Source organism: Pleurodeles waltl, chromosome 4_1 (genome assembly GCF_031143425.1).
Source record: "Pleurodeles waltl isolate 20211129_DDA chromosome 4_1, aPleWal1.hap1.20221129, whole genome shotgun sequence".
Classification (NCBI taxonomy): domain Eukaryota; kingdom Metazoa; phylum Chordata; class Amphibia; order Caudata; family Salamandridae; genus Pleurodeles; species Pleurodeles waltl.
In genome coordinates this window covers 37,527,541-37,551,515 of record NC_090442.1, presented here as the reverse complement: position 1 = coordinate 37,551,515, position 23,975 = coordinate 37,527,541, and the positions used below count along the sequence as shown (strand labels likewise).

Genomic DNA, 23,975 nt, shown 5'->3' with positions numbered 1-23,975 from the left:
ACTGTGGGTAGATTCAGTGCAGGGAGTGTGTGCGTGCAGAAAGCAGAAACTATGCATGGGTAGAAGCTCTATGATTTTCTCCAGGAATAATGCAAATTGTCCCTCAGAAAAAGTATAGTACTAGAGAAGAATCATAAAGGATTGACACAATTGCTGCCTTTGCTGTTGCCCCAGTTGTGTAATCTGTCAAGGACTCGTCTCTTGCAGATTGAGGCACCTAGTTGTAATTGTGTGGTAAAAATCACCCTTACAACAATTTTTGCTATAAACTTAAGATCTTTCTGAGATTCTATCTCACAGACTTCTTATGAATGAGGAACTCTGAAATTGTCACATTCCAATTTGTACGTCCTTAAAACTCTGCTGGTTATTCAAATGGGCAGATTGTTTTTTAAATTCCTTTCTGTCTCGAGTTGTAGTTATATTGATACAGAGGCATAATTGTTGAATGATATATATTGGTTTGATTGAAATATGTTCGTAGAGGTGGTGATAGGGTTTCTGTGTCTGTCTGAGAGCAAGGACCGGTTAACGTGTTTTTCCAAGAGCAGTTTGTTGTGAAAGGTATCAGGCAAAGGAGTATGTATTGTGATGTGGTTCTCTGACTGCTTCTGTCCACTTGCCAAAAGTTCCAAGGCCCTATGATAGCACAAAAACGGTAAGATTGAAGTGGTGGGTGCCAGAGGTTTAAAATGGTCAGTTTAATTAAAGACAGAAAAGTGAAACGAATGACTGCAGAAATACTGTATGTGGCCATGAACTGAGATGAAAGGATGATTTTGGAACTCTGTCTTGCAGATTACCCTCAATGCCGCAATGGATAGGGCACTACTCTCACAGACCAGGGTGTGTAAGTTTAAGTCTATCTGAGGTGCATACCCTGAACTAATACATTTTTGCTGAAACCTAATCATATTGTTTACTCTTCCTCGTAGCAGCTTGCCAGGGTGATAGTATATTGCAACAGAACCATTCCACTTCTTCACTGAAAAGAGTCATGCTGGTTACCCAAATGTGCAGCGTGTCATTTTATACAACTTTCTTTATTGAAATTAAACTTGGACTCACTTGAAATATTCTCTTTCAAAATGAATGTTTTGAGCTGCTGTGAATTTTATTTCTAGAGGTGGTGACAGGCTTTCAGGTACGTGCTTAGGTCAAGGCCCTGTTCATGTCACTTGTATAAGCTAATTCAGGGAGCAAATTAGCAAGTCAAGAAATGGGAAGTCTGAACTACTGTCAAAGCAGTTTCATTCTCTTTTCAAATAATCCAAAAATACCATTGCAGCATAAAACAGAGTATTCAATAAAAGAAGAAAGGAGGATTAACGGCAAAAAAGCACAGCATAAGATATGAAACTTTGGAAATTATCTAGATATTGTTTGAAAAAACTCCTTTGATGGAAAGAAGATGAAGAACGGTATGGGATCCTGTCCTGCGCACCTGTAATTGATATGTTCCACATCCAATCATACACCTAACCCTAAACACCCAAACATATTGCAGTCAGTGACCATGTGGCCTAATGGATAAGGCGTCTGACTTCGGATCAGAAGATTGAGGGTTCGAGTCCCTTCATGGCTGAGTCTTTCTCTCACAGCACCCAACTTATCTTTACATACAAACTGGAAAGACACTCTTACAATACTCCTTTCACTCTCACTCATTAAGACAGCCCAATGCAAACTGCACAATCAGTCACGTTATGCCTTCAGCGTTGCTACTTTTCTGTCTTTCTGCTATACCAAAGTACCTCTTCATAAACACCACAGATATGCAATACGTATACAACAATATGACACAGCACAATCATTCTGAACAGAACTGTGGGTAGATTCAGTGCAGGGAGTGTGTGCGTGCAGAAAGCAGAAACTATGCATGGGTAGAAGCTCTATGATTTTCTCCAGGAATAATGCAAATTGTCGCTCAGAAAAATTATAGTACTAGAGAAGAATCATAAAGGATTGACACAATTGCTGCCTTTGCTGTTGCCCCAGTTGTGTAATCTGTCAAGGACTGGTCTCTTGCAGATTGAGGCACCTAGTTGCAATTGTGTGGTAAAAATCACCCTTACAACCATTTTTGCTATAAACTTGAGATCTTTATGAGATTCTATCTCACAGACTTCTTATGAATGAGGAACTCTGAAATTGTCACATTCCAATTTGTACGTCCTTAAAACTCTGCTGGTTATTCAAATGGGCAGATTGTTTTTTAAATTCCTTTCTGTCTCGAGTTGTAGTTATATTGATACAGAGGCATAATTGTTGAATGATATATATTGGTTTGATTGAAATATGTTCGTAGAGGTGGTGATAGGCTTTCTGTGTCTGTCTGAGAGCAAGGACCGGTTAACGTCTTTTTCCAAGAGCAGTTTGTTGTGAAAGGTATCAGGCAAAGGAGTATGTATTGTGATGTAGTTCTCTGACTGCTTCTGTCCACTTGCCAAAAGTTCCAAGTCCCTATGATAGCACAAAAACAGAAAGATTGAAGTGGTGGGTGCCGGAGGTTTAAAATGGTCAGTTTAATTAAAGACAGAAAAGTGAAACGAATGACTGCAGAAATACTGTATGTGGCCATCAACTGAGATGAAAGGATGATTTTGGAACTCTGTCTTGCAGATTACCCTCAATGCCGCAATGGATAGGGCACTACTCTCACAGACCAGGGGGTGTAAGTTTAAGTCTATCTGAGGTGCACACCCTGAACTAATACATTTTTGCTGAAACCTAATCATATTGTTTACTCTTCCTCGTAGCAGCTTTCCAGGGTGATAGTATATTGCAACAGAACCATTCCACTTCTTCACTGAAAAGAGTCATGCTGGTTACCCAAATGTGCATCGTGTCATTTTAAACAACTTTCTTTATTGAAATTAAACTTGGACTCACTTGAAATATTCTCTTTCAAAATGAATGTTTTGAGCTGCTGTGAATTTTATTTCTAGAGGTGGTGACAGGCTTTCAGGTACGTGCTTAGGTCAAGGCCCTGTTCATGTCACTTGTATAAGCTAATTCAGGGAGCAAATTAGCAAGTCAAGAAATGGGAAGTCTGAACTACTGTCAAAGCAGTTTCATTCTCTTTTCAAATAATCCAAAAATACCATTGCAGCATAAAACAGAGTATTCAATAAAAGAAGAAAGGAGGATTAACGGCAAAAAAGCACAGCATAAGATATGAAACTTTGGAAATTATCTAGATATTGTTTGAAAAAACTCCTTTGATGGAAAGAAGATGAAGAACGGTATGGGATCCTGTCCTGCGCACCTGTAATTGATATGTTCCACATCCATTCATACCACCTAACCCTAAACACCCAAACATATTGCAGTCAGTGACCATGTGGCCTAATGGATAAGGCGTCTGACTTTGGATCAGAAGATTGAAGGTTCGAGTCCCTTCATGGTTGAGTCATTCTCTCACAGCACCCAACTTATCTTTACATACAAACTGGAAACACACTCTTACAATACTCCTTTCACTCTCACTCATTAGGAAAGCCCAATGCAAACTGCACAATCTGTCACGTTATGCCATCAGCATTGCTACTTTTCTGTCTTTCTGCCATACCAAAGTACCTCTTCATAAATGCCACAGATATGCAATCCGTATACAACAATATGACATGGCACAATCATTCTGAACAGAACTGTGGGTAGATTCAGTGCAGGGAGTGTGTGCGTGCAGAAAGCAGAAACTATGCATGGGTAGAAGCTCTATGATTTTCTCCAGGAATAATGCAAATTGTCGCTCAGAAAAAGTATAGTACTAGAGAAGAATCATAAAGGATTCACACAATGGCTGCCTTTGCTGTTGCCCCAGTTGTGTAATCTGTCAAGGACTGGTCTCTTGCAGATTGAGGCACCTAGTTGTAATTGTGTGGTAAAAATCACCCTTACAACCATTTTTGCTATAAACTTGAGATCTTTCTGAGATTCTATCTCACAGACTTCTTATGAATGAGGAACTCTGAAATTGTCACATTCCAATTTGTACGTCCTTAAAACTCTGCTGGTTATTCAAATGGGCAGATTGTTTTTTAAATTCCTTTCTGTCTCGAGTTGTAGTTATATTGATACAGAGGCATAATTGTTGAATGATATATATTGGTTTGATTGAAATATGTTCGTAGAGGTGGTGATAGGCTTTCTGTGTCTGTCTGAGAGCAAGGACCGGTTAACGTCTTTTTCCAAGAGCAGTTTGTTGTGAAAGGTATCAGGCAAAGGAGTATGTATTGTGATGTGGTTCTCTGACTGCTTCTGTCCACTTGCCAAAAGTTCCAAGGCCCTATGATAGCACAAAAACGGAAAGATTGAAGTGGTGGGTGCCGGAGGTTTAAAATGGTCAGTTTAATTAAAGACAGAAAAGTGAAACGAATGACTGCAGAAATACTGTATGTGGCCATGAACTGAGATGAAAGGATGATTTTGGAACTCTGTCTTGCAGATTACCCTCAATGCCGCAATGGATAGGGCACTACTCTCACAGACCAGGGGGTGTAAGTTTAAGTCTATCTGAGGTGCACACCCTGAACTAATACATTTTTGCTGAAACCTAATCATATTGTTTACTCTTCCTCGTAGCAGCTTTCCAGGGTGATAGTATATTGCAACAGAACCATTCCACTTCTTCACTGAAAAGAGTCATGCTGGTTACCCAAATGTGCATCGTGTCATTTTAAACAACTTTCTTTATTGAAATTAAACTTGGACTCACTTGAAATATTCTCTTTCAAAATGAATGTTTTGAGCTGCTGTGAATTTTATTTCTAGAGGTGGTGACAGGCTTTCAGGTACGTGCTTAGGTCAAGGCCCTGTTCATGTCACTTGTATAAGCTAATTCAGGGAGCAAATTAGCAAGTCAAGAAATGGGAAGTCTGAACTACTGTCAAAGCAGTTTCATTCTCTTTTCAAATAATCCAAAAATACCATTGCAGCATAAAACAGAGTATTCAATAAAAGAAGAAAGGAGGATTAACGCCAAAAAAGCACAGCATAAGATATGAAACTTTGGAAATTATCTAGATATTGTTTGAAAAAACTCCTTTGATGGAAAGAAGATGAAGAACGGTATGGGATCCTGTCCTGCGCACCTGTAATTGATATGTTCCACATCCATTCATACCACCTAACCCTAAACACCCAAACATATTGCAGTCAGTGACCATGTGGCCTAATGGATAAGGCGTCTGACTTTGGATCAGAAGATTGAAGGTTCGAGTCCCTTCATGGTTGAGTCATTCTCTCACAGCACCCAACTTATCTTTACATACAAACTGGAAACACACTCTTACAATACTCCTTTCACTCTCACTCATTAGGAAAGCCCAATGCAAACTGCACAATCTGTCACGTTATGCCATCAGCATTGCTACTTTTCTGTCTTTCTGCCATACCAAAGTACCTCTTCATAAATGCCACAGATATGCAATCCGTATACAACAATATGACATGGCACAATCATTCTGAACAGAACTGTGGGTAGATTCAGTGCAGGGAGTGTGTGCGTGCAGAAAGCAGAAACTATGCATGGGTAGAAGCTCTATGATTTTCTCCAGGAATAATGCAAATTGTCGCTCAGAAAAAGTATAGTACTAGAGAAGAATCATAAAGGATTCACACAATGGCTGCCTTTGCTGTTGCCCCAGTTGTGTAATCTGTCAAGGACTGGTCTCTTGCAGATTGAGGCACCTAGTTGTAATTGTGTGGTAAAAATCACCCTTACAACCATTTTTGCTATAAACCTGAGATCTTTCTGAGATACTATCTCACAGACTTCTTATGAATGAGGAACTCTGAAATTGTCACATTCCAATTTGTACGTCCTTAAAACTCTGCTGGTTATTCAAATGGGCAGATTCTTTTTTAAATTCCTTTCTGTCTCGAGTTGTAGTTATATTGATACAGAGGCATAATTGTTGAATGATATATATTGGTTTGATTGAAATATGTTCGTAGAGGTGGTGATAGGCTTTCTGTGTCTGTCTGAGAGCAAGGACCGGTTAACGTCTTTTTCCAAGAGCAGTTTGTTGTGAAAGGTATCAGGCAAAGGAGTATGTATTGTGATGTGGTTCTCTGACTGCTTCTGTCCACTTGCCAAAAGTTCCAAGGCCCTATGATAGCACAAAAACGGAAAGATTGAAGTGGTGGGTGCCGGAGGTTTAAAATGGTCGGTTTAATTAAAGACAGAAAAGTGAAACGAATGACTGCAGAAATACTGTATGTGGCCATGAACTGAGATGAAAGGATGATTTTGGAACTGTGTCTTGCAGATTACCCTCAATGCCGCAATGGATAGGGCACTACTCTCACAGACCAGGGTGTGTAAGTTTAAGTCTATCTGAGGTGCACACCCTGAACTAATACATTTTTGCTGAAACCTAATCATATTGTTTACTCTTCCTCGTAGCAGCTTGCCAGGGTGATAGTATATTGCAACAGAACCATTCCACTTCTTCACTGAAAAGAGTCATGCTGGTTACCCAAATGTGCAGCGTGTCATTTTATACAACTTTCTTTATTGAAATTAAACTTGGACTCACTTGAAATATTCTCTTTCAAAATGAATGTTTTGAGCTGCTTTGAATTTTATTTCTAGAGGTGGTGACAGGCTTTCAGATACGTGCTTAGGTCAAGGCCCTGTTCATGTCACTTGTATAAGCTAATTCAGGGAGCAAATTAGCAAGTCAAGAAATGGGAAGTCTGAACTACTGTCAAAGCAGTTTCATTCTCTTTTCAAATAATCCAAAAATACCATTGCAGCATAAAACAGAGTATTCAATAAAAGAAGAAAGGAGGATTAACGGCAAAAAAGCACAGCATAAGATATGAAACTTTGGAAATTATCTAGATATTGTTTGAAAAAACTCCTTTGATGGAAAGAAGATGAAGAACGGTATGGGATCCTGTCCTGCGCACCTGTAATTGATATGTTCCACATCCATTCATACCACCTAACCCTAAACACCCAAACATATTGCAGTCAGTGACCATGTGGCCTAATGGATTAGGCGTCTGACTTCGGATCAGAATATTGAGGGTTCGAGTCCCTTCATGGTTGACTCTTTTTCTCACAGCACCCAACTTATCTTTACATACAAACTGGAAACACACTCTTACAATACTCCTTTCACTCTCACTCATTAAGAAAGCCCAATGCAAATTGCACAATCAGTCACGTTATGCCTTCAGCATTGCTACTTTTCTGTCTTTCTGCCATACCAAAGTACCTCTTCATAAATGCCATGGATATGCAATACGTATACAACAATATGACATGGCACAATCATTCTGAACAGAACTGTGGGTAGATTCAGTGCAGGGAGTGTGTGCGTGCAGAAAGCAGAAACTATGCATGGGTAGAAGCTCTATGATTTTCTCCAGGAATAATGCAAATTGTCCCTCAGAAAAAGTATAGTACTAGAGAAGAATCATAAAGGATTGACACAATTGCTGCCTTTGCTGTTGCCCCAGTTGTGTAATCTGTCAAGGACTCGTCTCTTGCAGATTGAGGCACCTAGTTGTAATTGTGTGGTAAAAATCACCCTTACAACAATTTTTGCTATAAACTTAAGATCTTTCTGAGATTCTATCTCACAGACTTCTTATGAATGAGGAACTCTGAAATTGTCACATTCCAATTTGTACGTCCTTAAAACTCTGCTGGTTATTCAAATGGGCAGATTGTTTTTTAAATTCCTTTCTGTCTCGAGTTGTAGTTATATTGATACAGAGGCATAATTGTTGAATGATATATATTGGTTTGATTGAAATATGTTCGTAGAGGTGGTGATAGGGTTTCTGTGTCTGTCTGAGAGCAAGGACCGGTTAACGTGTTTTTCCAAGAGCAGTTTGTTGTGAAAGGTATCAGGCAAAGGAGTATGTATTGTGATGTGGTTCTCTGACTGCTTCTGTCCACTTGCCAAAAGTTCCAAGGCCCTATGATAGCACAAAAACGGTAAGATTGAAGTGGTGGGTGCCAGAGGTTTAAAATGGTCAGTTTAATTAAAGACAGAAAAGTGAAACGAATGACTGCAGAAATACTGTATGTGGCCATGAACTGAGATGAAAGGATGATTTTGGAACTCTGTCTTGCAGATTACCCTCAATGCCGCAATGGATAGGGCACTACTCTCACAGACCAGGGTGTGTAAGTTTAAGTCTATCTGAGGTGCATACCCTGAACTAATACATTTTTGCTGAAACCTAATCATATTGTTTACTCTTCCTCGTAGCAGCTTGCCAGGGTGATAGTATATTGCAACAGAACCATTCCACTTCTTCACTGAAAAGAGTCATGCTGGTTACCCAAATGTGCAGCGTGTCATTTTATACAACTTTCTTTATTGAAATTAAACTTGGACTCACTTGAAATATTCTCTTTCAAAATGAATGTTTTGAGCTGCTGTGAATTTTATTTCTAGAGGTGGTGACAGGCTTTCAGGTACGTGCTTAGGTCAAGGCCCTGTTCATGTCACTTGTATAAGCTAATTCAGGGAGCAAATTAGCAAGTCAAGAAATGGGAAGTCTGAACTACTGTCAAAGCAGTTTCATTCTCTTTTCAAATAATCCAAAAATACCATTGCAGCATAAAACAGAGTATTCAATAAAAGAAGAAAGGAGGATTAACGGCAAAAAAGCACAGCATAAGATATGAAACTTTGGAAATTATCTAGATATTGTTTGAAAAAACTCCTTTGATGGAAAGAAGATGAAGAACGGTATGGGATCCTGTCCTGCGCACCTGTAATTGATATGTTCCACATCCAATCATACACCTAACCCTAAACACCCAAACATATTGCAGTCAGTGACCATGTGGCCTAATGGATAAGGCGTCTGACTTCGGATCAGAAGATTGAGGGTTCGAGTCCCTTCATGGCTGAGTCTTTCTCTCACAGCACCCAACTTATCTTTACATACAAACTGGAAAGACACTCTTACAATACTCCTTTCACTCTCACTCATTAAGACAGCCCAATGCAAACTGCACAATCAGTCACGTTATGCCTTCAGCGTTGCTACTTTTCTGTCTTTCTGCTATACCAAAGTACCTCTTCATAAACACCACAGATATGCAATACGTATACAACAATATGACACAGCACAATCATTCTGAACAGAACTGTGGGTAGATTCAGTGCAGGGAGTGTGTGCGTGCAGAAAGCAGAAACTATGCATGGGTAGAAGCTCTATGATTTTCTCCAGGAATAATGCAAATTGTCGCTCAGAAAAATTATAGTACTAGAGAAGAATCATAAAGGATTGACACAATTGCTGCCTTTGCTGTTGCCCCAGTTGTGTAATCTGTCAAGGACTGGTCTCTTGCAGATTGAGGCACCTAGTTGCAATTGTGTGGTAAAAATCACCCTTACAACCATTTTTGCTATAAACTTGAGATCTTTATGAGATTCTATCTCACAGACTTCTTATGAATGAGGAACTCTGAAATTGTCACATTCCAATTTGTACGTCCTTAAAACTCTGCTGGTTATTCAAATGGGCAGATTGTTTTTTAAATTCCTTTCTGTCTCGAGTTGTAGTTATATTGATACAGAGGCATCATTGTTGAATGATATATATTGGTTTGATTGAAATATGTTCGTAGAGGTGGTGATAGGCTTTCTGTGTCTGTCTGAGAGCAAGGACCGGTTAACGTCTTTTTCCAAGAGCAGTTTGTTGTGAAAGGTATCAGGCAAAGGAGTATGTATTGTGATGTAGTTCTCTGACTGCTTCTGTCCACTTGCCAAAAGTTCCAAGTCCCTATGATAGCACAAAAACAGAAAGATTGAAGTGGTGGGTGCCGGAGGTTTAAAATGGTCAGTTTAATTAAAGACAGAAAAGTGAAACGAATGACTGCAGAAATACTGTATGTGGCCATGAACTGAGATGAAAGGATGATTTTGGAACTCTGTCTTGCAGATTACCCTCAATGTCGCAATGGATAGGGCACTACTCTCACAGACCAGGGTGTGTAAGTTTAAGTCTATCTGAGGTGCACACCCTGAACTAATACATTTTTGCTGAAACCTAATCATATTGTTTACTCTTCCTCGTAGCAGCTTGCCAGGGTGATAGTATATTGCAACAGAATCATTCCACTTCTTCACTGAAAAGAGTCATGCTGGTTACCCAAATGTGCAGAGTGTCATTTTATACAGCTTTCTTTATTGAAATTAAACTTGGACTCACTTGAAATATTCTCTTTCAAAATGAATGTTTTGAGCTGCTGTGAATTTTATTTCTAGAGGTGGTGACAGGCTTTCAGGTACGTGCTTAGGTCAAGGCCCTGTTCATGTCACTTGTATAAGCTAATTCAGGGAGCAAATTAGCAAGTCAAGAAATGGGAAGTCTGAACTACTGTCAAAGCAGTTTCATTCTCTTTTCAAATAATCCAAAAATACCATTGCAGCATAAACAGAGTATTCAATAAAAGAAGAAAGGAGGATTAACGCCAAAAAAGCACAGCATAAGATATGAAACTTTGGAAATTATCTAGATATTGTTTGAAAAAACTCCTTTGATGGAAAGAAGATGAAGAACGGTATGGGATCCTGTCCTGCGCACCTGTAATTGATATGTTCCACATCCATTCATACCACCTAACCCTAAACACCCAAACATATTGCAGTCAGTGACCATATGGCCTAACGGATAAGGCGTCTGACTTCTGATCAGAAAATTGAGGGTTCTACTCCCTTCAGGGTTGAGTCTTTTTCTCACAGCACCCAACTTATCTTCACATACAAACTGGAAACACACTCTTACAATACTCCTTTCACTCTCACTCATTAGGAAGGCCCAATGCAAACTGCACAATCAGTCACGTTATGCCATCAGCATTGCTACTTTTCTGTCTTTCTGCCATACCAAAGTACCTCTTCATAAATGCCACAGATATGCAATACGTATACAACAATATGACATGGCACAATCATTCCGAACAGAACTGTGGGTAGATTCAGTGCAGGGAGTGTGTGCGTGCAGAAAGCAGAAACTATGCATGGGTAGAAGCTCTATGATTTTCTCCAGGAATAATGCAAATTGTCCCTCAGAAAAAGTATAGTACTAGAGAAGAATCATAAAGGATTGACACAATGGCTGCCCTTGCTGTTGCCCCAGTTGTGTAATCCGTCAAGGACTGGTCTCTTGCAGATTGAGGCACCTAGTTGTAATTGTGTGGTAAAAATCACCCTTACAACCATTTTTGCTATAAACGTGAGATCTTTCTGAGATACTATCTCACAGACTTCTTATAAATGAGGAACTCTGAAATTGTCACATTCCAATTTGTACGTCCTTAAAACTCTGCTGGTTATTCAAATGGGCAGATTGTTTTTTAAATTCCTTTCTGTCTCGAGTTGTAGTTATATTGATACAGAGGCAGAATTGTTGAATGATATATATTGGTTTGATTGAAATATGTTCGTAGAGGTGGTGATAGGCTTTCTGTGTCTGTCTGAGAGCAAGGACCGGTTAACGTCTTTTTCCAAGAGCAGTTTGTTGTGAAAGGTATCAGGCAAAGGAGTATGTATTGTGATGTGGTTCTCTGACTGCTTCTGTCCACTTGCCAAAAGTTCCAAGGCCCTATGATAGCACAAAAACGGAAAGATTGAAGTGGTGGGTGCCGGAGGTTTAAAATGGTCAGTTTAATTAAAGACAGAAAAGTGAAACGAATGACAGCAGAAATACTGTATGTGGCCATGAACTGAGATGAAAGGATGATTTTGGAACTCTGTCTTGCAGATTACCCTCAATGCCGCAATGGATAGGGCACTACTCTCACAGACCAGGGTGTGTAAGTTTAAGTCTATCTGAGGTGCACACCCTGAACTAATACATTTTTGCTGAAACCTAATCATATTGTTTACTCTTCCTCGTAGCAGCTTGCCAGGGTGATAGTATATTGCAACAGAACCATTCCACTTCTTCACTGAAAAGAGTCATGCTGGTTACCCAAATGTGCAGCGTGTCATTTTATGCAGCTTTCTTTATTGAAATTAAACTTGGACTCACTTGAAATATTCTCTTTCAAAATGAATGTTTTGAGCTGCTGTGAATTTTATTTCTAGAGGTGGTGACAGGCTTTCAGGTACGTGCTTAGGTCAAGGCCCTGTTCATGTCACTTGTATAAGCTAATTCAGGGAGCAAATTAGCAAGTCAAGAAATGGGAAGTCTGAACTACTGTCAAAGCAGTTTCATTCTCTTTTCAAATAATCCAAAAATACCATTGCAGCATAAAACAGAGTATTCAATAAAAGAAGAAAGGAGGATTAACGGCAAAAAGGCACAGCATAAGATATGAAACTTTGGAAATTATCAAGATATTGTTTGAAAAAACTCCTTTGATGGAAAGAAGATGAAGAACGGTATGGGATCCTGTCCTGCGCACCTGTAATTGATATGTTCCACATCCATTCAAACCACCTAACCCTAAACACCCGAACATATTGCAGTCAGTGACCATGTGGCCTAATGGATAAGGCGTCTGACTTCGGATCAGAAGATTGAGGGTTCGAGTCCCTTCATGGTTGAGTCTTTCTCTCACAGCACCCAACTTATCTTCACATACAAACTGGAAATTCACTCTTATAATACTCCTTTCACTCTCACTCATTAAGACAGCCCAATGCAAACTGCACAGTCAGTCACGTTATGCCTTCGGCATTGCTACTTTTCTGTCTTTCTGCTATACCAACGTACCTCTTCATAAATGCCACGGATATGTAATACGTATACAACAATATGACATAGCACAATCATTCTGAACAGAACTGTGGGTAGATGCAGTGCAGGGAGTGTGTGCGTGCAGAAAGCAGAAACTATGCATGGGTAGAAGCTCTATGATTTTCTCCAGGAATAATGCAAATTGTCGCTCAGAAAAAGTATAGTACTAGAGAAGAATCATAAAGGATTGACACAATTGCTGCCTTTGCAGTTGCCCCAGTTGTGTAATCTGTCAAGGACTGGTCTCTTGCAGATTGAGGCACCTAGTTGCAATTGTGTGGTAAAAATCACCCTTACAACCATTTTTGCTATAAACTTGAGATCTTTCTGAGATTCTATCTCACAGACTTCTTATGAATGAGGAACTCTGAAATTGTCACATTCCAATTTGTACGTCCTTAAAACTCTGCTGGTTATTCAAATGGGCAGATTGTTTTTTAAATTCCTTTCTGTCTCGAGTTGTAGTTATATTGATACAGAGGCATCATTGTTGAATGATATATATTGGTTTGATTGAAATATGTTCGTAGAGGTGGTGATAGGCTTTCTGTGTCTGTCTGAGAGCAAGGACCGGTTAACGTGTTTTTCCAAGAGCAGTTTGTTGTGAAAGGTATCAGGCAAAGGAGTATGTATTGTGATGTAGTTCTCTGACTGCTTCTGTCCACTTGCCAAAAGTTCCAAGTCCCTATGATAGCACAAAAACAGAAAGATTGAAGTGGTGGGTGCCGGAGGTTTAAAATGGTCAGTTTAATTAAAGACAGAAAAGTGAAACGAATGACTGCAGAAATACTGTATGTGGCCATGAACTGAGATGAAAGGATGATTTTGGAACTCTGTCTTGCAGATTACCCTCAATGCCGCAATGGATAGGGCACTACTCTCACAGACCAGGGTGTGTAAGTTTAAGTCTATCTGAGGTGCACACCCTGAACTAATACATTTTTGCTGAAACCTAATCATATTGTTTACTCTTCCTCGTAGCAGCTTGCCAGGGTGATAGTATATTGCAACAGAATCATTCCACTTCTTCACTGAAAAGAGTCATGCTGGTTACCCAAATGTGCAGCGTGTCATTTTATACAGCTTTCTTTATTGAAATTAAACTTGGACTCACTTGAAATATTCTCTTTCAAAATGAATGTTTTGAGCTGCTGTGAATTTTATTTCTAGAGGTGGTGACAGGCTTTCAGGTACGTGCTTAGGTCAAGGCCCTGTTCATGTCACTTGTATAAGCTAATTCAGGGAGCAAATTAGCAAGTCAAGAAATGGGAAGTCTGAACTACTGTCAAAGCAGTTTCATTCTCTTTTCAAATAATCCAAAAATACCATTGCAGCATAAAACAGAGTATTCAATAAAAGAAGAAAGGAGGATTAACGCCAAAAAAGCACAGCATAAGATATGAAACTTTGGAAATTATCTAGATATTGTTTGAAAAAACTCCTTTGATGGAAAGAAGATGAAGAACGGTATGGGATCCTGTCCTGCGCACCTGTAATTGATATGTTCCACATCCATTCATACCACCTAACCCTAAACACCCAAACATATTGCAGTCAGTGACCATGTGGCCTAATGGATAAGGCGTCTGACTTTGGATCAGAAGATTGAAGGTTCGAGTCCCTTCATGGTTGAGTCATTCTCTCACAGCACCCAACTTATCTTTACATACAAACTGGAAACACACTCTTACAATACTCCTTTCACTCTCACTCATTAGGAAAGCCCAATGCAAACTGCACAATCTGTCACGTTATGCCATCAGCATTGCTACTTTTCTGTCTTTCTGCCATACCAAAGTACCTCTTCATAAATGCCACAGATATGCAATCCGTATACAACAATATGACATGGCACAATCATTCTGAACAGAACTGTGGGTAGATTCAGTGCAGGGAGTGTGTGCGTGCAGAAAGCAGAAACTATGCATGGGTAGAAGCTCTATGATTTTCTCCAGGAATAATGCAAATTGTCGCTCAGAAAAAGTATAGTACTAGAGAAGAATCATAAAGGATTCACACAATGGCTGCCTTTGCTGTTGCCCCAGTTGTGTAATCTGTCAAGGACTGGTCTCTTGCAGATTGAGGCACCTAGTTGTAATTGTGTGGTAAAAATCACCCTTACAACCATTTTTGCTATAAACCTGAGATCTTTCTGAGATACTATCTCACAGACTTCTTATGAATGAGGAACTCTGAAATTGTCACATTCCAATTTGTACGTCCTTAAAACTCTGCTGGTTATTCAAATGGGCAGATTCTTTTTTAAATTCCTTTCTGTCTCGAGTTGTAGTTATATTGATACAGAGGCATAATTGTTGAATGATATATATTGGTTTGATTGAAATATGTTCGTAGAGGTGGTGATAGGCTTTCTGTGTCTGTCTGAGAGCAAGGACCGGTTAACGTCTTTTTCCAAGAGCAGTTTGTTGTGAAAGGTATCAGGCAAAGGAGTATGTATTGTGATGTGGTTCTCTGACTGCTTCTGTCCACTTGCCAAAAGTTCCAAGGCCCTATGATAGCACAAAAACGGAAAGATTGAAGTGGTGGGTGCCGGAGGTTTAAAATGGTCGGTTTAATTAAAGACAGTATGGTGAAACGAATGACTGCAGAAATACTGTATGTGGCCATGAACTGAGATGAAAGGATGATTTTGGAACTCTGTCTTGCAGATTACCCTCAATGCCGCAATGGATAGGGCACTACTCTCACAGACCAGGGTGTGTAAGTTTAAGTCTATCTGAGGTGCACACCCTGAACTAATACATTTTTGCTGAAACCTAATCATATTGTTTACTCTTCCTCGTAGCAGCTTGCCAGGGTGATAGTATATTGCAACAGAACCATTCCACTTCTTCACTGAAAAGAGTCATGCTGGTTACCCAAATGTGCAGCGTGTCATTTTATACAACTTTCTTTATTGAAATTAAACTTGGACTCACTTGAAATATTCTCTTTCAAAATGAATGTTTTGAGCTGCTTTGAATTTTATTTCTAGAGGTGGTGACAGGCTTTCAGATACGTGCTTAGGTCAAGGCCCTGTTCATGTCACTTGTATAAGCTAATTCAGGGAGCAAATTAGCAAGTCAAGAAATGGGAAGTCTGAACTACTGTCAAAGCAGTTTCATTCTCTTTTCAAATAATCCAAAAATACCATTGCAGCATAAAACAGAGTATTCAATAAAAGAAGAAAGGAGGATTAACGGCAAAAAAGCACAGCATAAGATATGAAACTTTGGAAATTATCTAGATATTGTTTGAAAAAACTCCTTTGATGGAAAGAAGATGAAGAACGGTATGGGATCCTGTCCTGCGCACCTGTAATTGATATGTTCCACATCCATTCATACCACCTAACCCTAAACACCCAAACATATTGCAGTCAGTGACCATGTGGCCTAATGGATTAGGCGTCTGACTTCGGATCAGAATATTGAGGGTTCGAGTCCCTTCATGGTTGACTCTTTTTCTCACAGCACCCAACTTATCTTTACATACAAACTGGAAACACACTCTTACAATACTCCTTTCACTCTCACTCATTAAGAAAGCCCAATGCAAATTGCACAATCAGTCACGTTATGCCTTCAGCATTGCTACTTTTCTGTCTTTCTGCCATACCAAAGTACCTCTTCATAAATGCCATGGATATGCAATACGTATACAACAATATGACATGGCACAATCATTCTGAACAGAACTGTGGGTAGATTCAGTGCAGGGAGTGTGTGCGTGCAGAAAGCAGAAACTATGCATGGGTAGAAGCTCTATGATTTTCTCCAGGAATAATGCAAATTGTCCCTCAGAAAAAGTATAGTACTAGAGAAGAATCATAAAGGATTGACACAATTGCTGCCTTTGCTGTTGCCCCAGTTGTGTAATCTGTCAAGGACTCGTCTCTTGCAGATTGAGGCACCTAGTTGTAATTGTGTGGTAAAAATCACCCTTACAACAATTTTTGCTATAAACTTAAGATCTTTCTGAGATTCTATCTCACAGACTTCTTATGAATGAGGAACTCTGAAATTGTCACATTCCAATTTGTACGTCCTTAAAACTCTGCTGGTTATTCAAATGGGCAGATTGTTTTTTAAATTCCTTTCTGTCTCGAGTTGTAGTTATATTGATACAGAGGCATAATTGTTGAATGATATATATTGGTTTGATTGAAATATGTTCGTAGAGGTGGTGATAGGGTTTCTGTGTCTGTCTGAGAGCAAGGACCGGTTAACGTGTTTTTCCAAGAGCAGTTTGTTGTGAAAGGTATCAGGCAAAGGAGTATGTATTGTGATGTGGTTCTCTGACTGCTTCTGTCCACTTGCCAAAAGTTCCAAGGCCCTATGATAGCACAAAAACGGTAAGATTGAAGTGGTGGGTGCCAGAGGTTTAAAATGGTCAGTTTAATTAAAGACAGAAAAGTGAAACGAATGACTGCAGAAATACTGTATGTGGCCATGAACTGAGATGAAAGGATGATTTTGGAACTCTGTCTTGCAGATTACCCTCAATGCCGCAATGGATAGGGCACTACTCTCACAGACCAGGGTGTGTAAGTTTAAGTCTATCTGAGGTGCATACCCTGAACTAATACATTTTTGCTGAAACCTAATCATATTGTTTACTCTTCCTCGTAGCAGCTTGCCAGGGTGATAGTATATTGCAACAGAACCATTCCACTTCTTCACTGAAAAGAGTCATGCTGGTTACCCAAATGTGCAGCGTGTCATTTTATACAACTTTCTTTATTGAAATTAAACTTGGACTCACTTGAAATATTCTCTTTCAAAATGAATGTTTTGAGCTGCTGTGAATTTTATTTCTAGAGGTGGTGACAGGCTTTCAGGTACGTGCTTAGGTCAAGGCCCTGTTCATGTCACTTGTATAAGCTAATTCAGGGAGCAAATTAGCAAGTCAAGAAATGGGAAGTCTGAACTACTGTCAAAGCAGTTTCATTCTCTTTTCAAATAATCCAAAAATACCATTGCAGCATAAAACAGAGTATTCAATAAAAGAAGAAAGGAGGATTAACGGCAAAAAAGCACAGCATAAGATATGAAACTTTGGAAATTATCTAGATATTGTTTGAAAAAACTCCTTTGATGGAAAGAAGATGAAGAACGGTATGGGATCCTGTCCTGCGCACCTGTAATTGATATGTTCCACATCCAATCATACACCTAACCCTAAACACCCAAACATATTGCAGTCAGTGACCATGTGGCCTAATGGATAAGGCGTCTGACTTCGGATCAGAAGATTGAGGATTCGAGTCCCTTCATGGCTGAGTCTTTCTCTCACAGCACCCAACTTATCTTTACATACAAACTGGAAAGACACTCTTACAATACTCCTTTCACTCTCACTCATTAAGACAGCCCAATGCAAACTGCACAATCAGTCACGTTATGCCTTCAGCGTTGCTACTTTTCTGTCTTTCTGCTATACCAAAGTACCTCTTCATAAACACCACAGATATGCAATACGTATACAACAATATGACACAGCACAATCATTCTGAACAGAACTGTGGGTAGATTCAGTGCAGGGAGTGTGTGCGTGCAGAAAGCAGAAACTATGCATGGGTAGAAGCTCTATGATTTTCTCCAGGAATAATGCAAATTGTCGCTCAGAAAAATTATAGTACTAGAGAAGAATCATAAAGGATTGACACAATTGCTGCCTTTGCTGTTGCCCCAGTTGTGTAATCTGTCAAGGACTGGTCTCTTGCAGATTGAGGCACCTAGTTGCAATTGTGTGGTAAAAATCACCCTTACAACCATTTTTGCTATAAACTTGAGATCTTTATGAGATTCTATCTCACAGACTTCTTATGAATGAGGAACTCTGAAATTGTCACATTCCAATTTGTACGTCCTTAAAACTCTGCTGGTTATTCAAATGGGCAGATTGTTTTTTAAATTCCTTTCTGTCTCGAGTTGTAGTTATATTGATACAGAGGCATAATTGTTGAATGATATATATTGGTTTGATTGAAATATGTTCGTAGAGGTGGTGATAGGCTTTCTGTGTCTGTCTGAGAGCAAGGACCGGTTAACGTCTTTTTCCAAGAGCAGTTTGTTGTGAAAGGTATCAGGCAAAGGAGTATGTATTGTGATGTAGTTCTCTGACTGCTTCTGTCCACTTGCCAAAAGTTCCAAGTCCCTATGATAGCACAAAAACAGAAAGATTGAAGTGGTGGGTGCCGGAGGTTTAAAATGGTCAGTTTAATTAAAGACAGAAAAGTGAAACGAATGACTGCAGAAATACTGTATGTGGCCATGAACTGAGATGAAAGGATGATTTTGGAACTCTGTCTTGCAGATTACCCTCAATGTCGCAATGGATAGGGCACTACTCTCACAGACCAGGGTGTGTAAGTTTAAGTCTATCTGAGGTGCACACCCTGAACTAATACATTTTTGCTGAAACCTAATCATATTGTTTACTCTTCCTCGTAGCAGCTTGCCAGGGTGATAGTATATTGCAACAGAATCATTCCACTTCTTCACTGAAAAGAGTCATGCTGGTTACCCAAATGTGCAGAGTGTCATTTTATACAGCTTTCTTTATTGAAATTAAACTTGGACTCACTTGAAATATTCTCTTTCAAAATGAATGTTTTGAGCTGCTGTGAATTTTATTTCTAGAGGTGGTGACAGGCTTTCAGGTACGTGCTTAGGTCAAGGCCCTGTTCATGTCACTTGTATAAGCTAATTCAGGGAGCAAATTAGCAAGTCAAGAAATGGGAAGTCTGAACTACTGTCAAAGCAGTTTCATTCTCTTTTCAAATAATCCAAAAATACCATTGCAGCATAAACAGAGTATTCAATAAAAGAAGAAAGGAGGATTAACGCCAAAAAAGCACAGCATAAGATATGAAACTTTGGAAATTATCTAGATATTGTTTGAAAAAACTCCTTTGATGGAAAGAAGATGAAGAACGGTATGGGATCCTGTTCTGCGCACCTGTAATTGATATGTTCCACATCCATTCATACCACCTAACCCTAAACACCCAAACATATTGCAGTCAGTGACCATATGGCCTAACGGATAAGGCGTCTGACTTCTGATCAGAAAATTGAGGGTTCTACTCCCTTCAGGGTTGAGTCTTTTTCTCACAGCACCCAACTTATCTTCACATACAAACTGGAAACACACTCTTACAATACTCCTTTCACTCTCACTCATTAGGAAGGCCCAATGCAAACTGCACAATCAGTCACGTTATGCCATCAGCATTGCTACTTTTCTGTCTTTCTGCCATACCAAAGTACCTCTTCATAAATGCCACAGATATGCAATACGTATACAACAATATGACATGGCACAATCATTCCGAACAGAACTGTGGGTAGATTCAGTGCAGGGAGTGTGTGCGTGCAGAAAGCAGAAACTATGCATGGGTAGAAGCTCTATGATTTTCTCCAGGAATAATGCAAATTGTCCCTCAGAAAAAGTATAGTACTAGAGAAGAATCATAAAGGATTGACACAATGGCTGCCCTTGCTGTTGCCCCAGTTGTGTAATCCGTCAAGGACTGGTCTCTTGCAGATTGAGGCACCTAGTTGTAATTGTGTGGTAAAAATCACCCTTACAACCATTTTTGCTATAAACGTGAGATCTTTCTGAGATACTATCTCACAGACTTCTTATAAATGAGGAACTCTGAAATTGTCACATTCCAATTTGTACGTCCTTAAAACTCTGCTGGTTATTCAAATGGGCAGATTGTTTTTTAAATTCCTTTCTGTCTCGAGTTGTAGTTATATTGATACAGAGGCAGAATTGTTGAATGATATATATTGGTTTGATTGAAATATGTTCGTAGAGGTGGTGATAGGCTTTCTGTGTCTGTCTGAGAGCAAGGACCGGTTAACGTCTTTTTCCAAGAGCAGTTTGTTGTGAAAGGTATCAGGCAAAGGAGTATGTATTGTGATGTGGTTCTCTGACTGCTTCTGTCCACTTGCCAAAAGTTCCAAGGCCCTATGATAGCACAAAAACGGAAAGATTGAAGTGGTGGGTGCCGGAGGTTTAAAATGGTCAGTTTAATTAAAGACAGAAAAGTGAAACGAATGACAGCAGAAATACTGTATGTGGCCATGAACTGAGATGAAAGGATGATTTTGGAACTCTGTCTTGCAGATTACCCTCAATGCCGCAATGGATAGGGCACTACTCTCACAGACCAGGGTGTGTAAGTTTAAGTCTATCTGAGGTGCACACCCTGAACTAATACATTTTTGCTGAAACCTAATCATATTGTTTACTCTTCCTCGTAGCAGCTTGCCAGGGTGATAGTATATTGCAACAGAACCATTCCACTTCTTCACTGAAAAGAGTCATGCTGGTTACCCAAATGTGCAGCGTGTCATTTTATGCAGCTTTCTTTATTGAAATTAAACTTGGACTCACTTGAAATATTCTCTTTCAAAATGAATGTTTTGAGCTGCTGTGAATTTTATTTCTAGAGGTGGTGACAGGCTTTCAGGTACGTGCTTAGGTCAAGGCCCTGTTCATGTCACTTGTATAAGCTAATTCAGGGAGCAAATTAGCAAGTCAAGAAATGGGAAGTCTGAACTACTGTCAAAGCAGTTTCATTCTCTTTTCAAATAATCCAAAAATACCATTGCAGCATAAAACAGAGTATTCAATAAAAGAAGAAAGGAGGATTAACGGCAAAAAGGCACAGCATAAGATATGAAACTTTGGAAATTATCAAGATATTGTTTGAAAAAACTCCTTTGATGGAAAGAAGATGAAGAACGGTATGGGATCCTGTCCTGCGCACCTGTAATTGATATGTTCCACATCCATTCAAACCACCTAACCCTAAACACCCGAACATATTGCAGTCAGTGACCATGTGGCCTAATGGATAAGGCGTCTGACTTCGGATCAGAAGATTGAGGGTTCGAGTCCCTTCATGGTTGAGTCTTTCTCTCACAGCACCCAACTTATCTTCACATACAAACTGGAAATTCACTCTTATAATACTCCTTTCACTCTCACTCATTAAGACAGCCCAATGCAAACTGCACAGTCAGTCACGTTATGCCTTCGGCATTGCTACTTTTCTGTCTTTCTGCTATACCAACGTACCTCTTCATAAATGCCACGGATATGTAATACGTATACAACAATATGACATAGCACAATCATTCTGAACAGAACTGTGGGTAGATGCAGTGCAGGGAGTGTGTGCGTGCAGAAAGCAGAAACTATGCATGGGTAGAAGCTCTATGATTTTCTCCAGGAATAATGCAAATTGTCGCTCAGAAAAAGTATAGTACTAGAGAAGAATCATAAAGGATTGACACAATTGCTGCCTTTGCAGTTGCCCCAGTTGTGTAATCTGTCAAGGACTGGTCTCTTGCAGATTGAGGCACCTAGTTGCAATTGTGTGGTAAAAATCACCCTTACAACCATTTTTGCTATAAACTTGAGATCTTTCTGAGATTCTATCTCACAGACTTCTTATGAATGAGGAACTCTGAAATTGTCACATTCCAATTTGTACGTCCTTAAAACTCTGCTGGTTATTCAAATGGGCAGATTGTTTTTTAAATTCCTTTCTGTCTCGAGTTGTAGTTATATTGATACAGAGGCATCATTGTTGAATGATATATATTGGTTTGATTGAAATATGTTCGTAGAGGTGGTGATAGGCTTTCTGTGTCTGTCTGAGAGCAAGGACCGGTTAACGTGTTTTTCCAAGAGCAGTTTGTTGTGAAAGGTATCAGGCAAAGGAGTATGTATTGTGATGTAGTTCTCTGACTGCTTCTGTCCACTTGCCAAAAGTTCCAAGTCCCTATGATAGCACAAAAACAGAAAGATTGAAGTGGTGGGTGCCGGAGGTTTAAAATGGTCAGTTTAATTAAAGACAGAAAAGTGAAACGAATGACTGCAGAAATACTGTATGTGGCCATGAACTGAGATGAAAGGATGATTTTGGAACTCTGTCTTGCAGATTACCCTCAATGCCGCAATGGATAGGGCACTACTCTCACAGACCAGGGTGTGTAAGTTTAAGTCTATCTGAGGTGCACACCCTGAACTAATACATTTTTGCTGAAACCTAATCATATTGTTTACTCTTCCTCGTAGCAGCTTGCCAGGGTGATAGTATATTGCAACAGAATCATTCCACTTCTTCACTGAAAAGAGTCATGCTGGTTACCCAAATGTGCAGCGTGTCATTTTATACAGCTTTCTTTATTGAAATTAAACTTGGACTCACTTGAAATATTCTCTTTCAAAATGAATGTTTTGAGCTGCTGTGAATTTTATTTCTAGAGGTGGTGACAGGCTTTCAGGTACGTGCTTAGGTCAAGGCCCTGTTCATGTCACTTGTATAAGCTAATTCAGGGAGCAAATTAGCAAGTCAAGAAATGGGAAGTCTGAACTACTGTCAAAGCAGTTTCATTCTCTTTTCAAATAATCCAAAAATACCATTGCAGCATAAAACAGAGTATTCAATAAAAGAAGAAAGGAGGATTAACGCCAAAAAAGCACAGCATAAGATATGAAACTTTGGAAATTATCTAGATATTGTTTGAAAAAACTCCTTTGATGGAAAGAAGATGAAGAACGGTATGGGATCCTGTCCTGCGCACCTGTAATTGATATGTTCCACATCCATTCATACCACCTAACCCTAAACACCCAAACATATTGCAGTCAGTGACCATGTGGCCTAATGGATAAGGCGTCTGACTTTGGATCAGAAGATTGAAGGTTCGAGTCCCTTCATGGTTGAGTCATTCTCTCACAGCACCCAACTTATCTTTACATACAAACTGGAAACACACTCTTACAATACTCCTTTCACTCTCACTCATTAGGAAAGCCCAATGCAAACTGCACAATCTGTCACGTTATGCCATCAGCATTGCTACTTTTCTGTCTTTCTGCCATACCAAAGTACCTCTTCATAAATGCCACAGATATGCAATCCGTATACAACAATATGACATGGCACAATCATTCTGAACAGAACTGTGGGTAGATTCAGTGCAGGGAGTGTGTGCGTGCAGAAAGCAGAAACTATGCATGGGTAGAAGCTCTATGATTTTCTCCAGGAATAATGCAAATTGTCGCTCAGAAAAAGTATAGTACTAGAGAAGAATCATAAAGGATTCACACAATGGCTGCCTTTGCTGTTGCCCCAGTTGTGTAATCTGTCAAGGACTGGTCTCTTGCAGATTGAGGCACCTAGTTGTAATTGTGTGGTAAAAATCACCCTTACAACC

The 23,975-nt window shown here is 39.5% G+C and overlaps 10 non-coding genes across 10 annotated transcripts; all 10 read left to right on the top strand.

Moving 5' to 3' along the window:
• The first annotated feature begins 1,512 nt into the window (after positions 1 to 1,512).
• TRNAR-UCG (transfer RNA arginine (anticodon UCG)) lies at positions 1,513 to 1,590 on the top strand. The gene has a single exon. It is a non-coding gene; the product is annotated as a tRNA-Arg (tRNA).
• A 1,747-nt stretch (positions 1,591 to 3,337) lies between these two features.
• Positions 3,338 to 3,410, top strand: TRNAQ-UUG (transfer RNA glutamine (anticodon UUG)). Its single transcript has one exon. It is a non-coding gene; the product is annotated as a tRNA-Gln (tRNA).
• Positions 3,411 to 5,162: 1,752 nt separating this feature from the next.
• Positions 5,163 to 5,235, top strand: TRNAQ-UUG (transfer RNA glutamine (anticodon UUG)). Its single transcript has one exon. It is a non-coding gene; the product is annotated as a tRNA-Gln (tRNA).
• A 1,752-nt stretch (positions 5,236 to 6,987) lies between these two features.
• TRNAR-UCG (transfer RNA arginine (anticodon UCG)) lies at positions 6,988 to 7,060 on the top strand. The gene has a single exon. It is a non-coding gene; the product is annotated as a tRNA-Arg (tRNA).
• Positions 7,061 to 8,811: 1,751 nt separating this feature from the next.
• On the top strand, positions 8,812 to 8,889 carry TRNAR-UCG (transfer RNA arginine (anticodon UCG)). The gene has a single exon. It is a non-coding gene; the product is annotated as a tRNA-Arg (tRNA).
• Positions 8,890 to 12,460: 3,571 nt separating this feature from the next.
• On the top strand, positions 12,461 to 12,533 carry TRNAR-UCG (transfer RNA arginine (anticodon UCG)). Its single transcript has one exon. It is a non-coding gene; the product is annotated as a tRNA-Arg (tRNA).
• A 1,752-nt stretch (positions 12,534 to 14,285) lies between these two features.
• On the top strand, positions 14,286 to 14,358 carry TRNAQ-UUG (transfer RNA glutamine (anticodon UUG)). The gene has a single exon. It is a non-coding gene; the product is annotated as a tRNA-Gln (tRNA).
• A 1,752-nt stretch (positions 14,359 to 16,110) lies between these two features.
• On the top strand, positions 16,111 to 16,183 carry TRNAR-UCG (transfer RNA arginine (anticodon UCG)). The gene has a single exon. It is a non-coding gene; the product is annotated as a tRNA-Arg (tRNA).
• Positions 16,184 to 21,583: 5,400 nt separating this feature from the next.
• TRNAR-UCG (transfer RNA arginine (anticodon UCG)) lies at positions 21,584 to 21,656 on the top strand. The gene has a single exon. It is a non-coding gene; the product is annotated as a tRNA-Arg (tRNA).
• Positions 21,657 to 23,408: 1,752 nt separating this feature from the next.
• TRNAQ-UUG (transfer RNA glutamine (anticodon UUG)) lies at positions 23,409 to 23,481 on the top strand. Its single transcript has one exon. It is a non-coding gene; the product is annotated as a tRNA-Gln (tRNA).
• The last annotated feature ends 494 nt before the right edge of the window (positions 23,482 to 23,975 follow it).